This window comes from Sarcophilus harrisii, chromosome 1 (assembly GCF_902635505.1).
Source record: "Sarcophilus harrisii chromosome 1, mSarHar1.11, whole genome shotgun sequence".
Classification (NCBI taxonomy): domain Eukaryota; kingdom Metazoa; phylum Chordata; class Mammalia; order Dasyuromorphia; family Dasyuridae; genus Sarcophilus; species Sarcophilus harrisii.
In genome coordinates this window covers 712,074,537-712,074,818 of record NC_045426.1, presented here as the reverse complement: position 1 = coordinate 712,074,818, position 282 = coordinate 712,074,537, and positions in this window count along the sequence as shown.

Genomic DNA, 282 nt, shown 5'->3' with positions numbered 1-282 from the left:
CTCCTTCCTCTCTCTCTCTCTCCCTTCCTCCTCCCTCCTTCCCCTTTCCTCCCCTCCCCCCTTTCCTTCCTCTCCCTCCTCCAGCCGGTAAATCCGATCCAGGCGGATTCCTCTCACGTCAAACCACATGATCCCATAAAACATTCATCCCCTCTCCAGCCCGGCTCGGAGCCCGCATCCATCGCCGCGCGTCCCGCCCGCCCGCCCGCCGCGCCCGGCCCCCAGCCCCGCTCACCTGGACACTCCGGCCACCCCCGCGAGACGGACAGGAAGTCCGCCAGG